Below are 692 nucleotides of genomic sequence, written 5' to 3'. Positions count from 1 at the left end.
TATCCCCTGTGTGCCTTGTCGACTCAGTTGTATGCTATACGAAGTTATTACGTTCGGGATTTCTGTACCGAAAATACGGTATCAAAAAGGATTAAAATCATTCAAATCGGATATAAATCACTTTAGACGGATTAGTATCAGGTGATAGGAATCTATGTCAATCCAAACTTCGACGATTGCTCGTACAGAAAAAGCAAGTTGATCCAAAATTTACTGATTGATATATGAATATATCATGTCAAAATTAATTATATAGTTCAACTAATAATAAAATTTCATATATATTTTATTATTCTAAATGTAATATAGAATAATAAAGAATCGAATCAATAACAAGAAAAAATTTTCGAAACCAAACTCGAATTTATGACGAAAGTAAGGATTAATACAACATTTCAATGCACACATATTATTTCAGGACACAAATCTCAATCGAAATGGATTACTTTTTTTTAATTGGTTTTAATCGCATTTTTTCAACGGTCACCCATCCAAGCCACGACTGCCGTCAACGCTGCTTGACTTCTGTGATTGAAAACTGCAGACACTTCGTGATGACCCATGACTATTCGATATTAATAAATACATATCCGTGATAGATCAGATCAATAAAGTTATCAAAAAGATGAAAATATTTTTTTATTAAATGTTAACATACAATAACATGACAGTTAGTCGAAATAACGACAGTA

The sequence above is a fragment of the Wasmannia auropunctata genome, unplaced genomic scaffold (assembly GCF_000956235.1).
Source record: "Wasmannia auropunctata unplaced genomic scaffold, wasmannia.A_1.0 LD336116.1, whole genome shotgun sequence".
NCBI classification, from domain to species: Eukaryota; Metazoa; Arthropoda; class Insecta; order Hymenoptera; family Formicidae; genus Wasmannia; species Wasmannia auropunctata.
Note: the sequence above shows the minus strand (reverse complement) of the source record.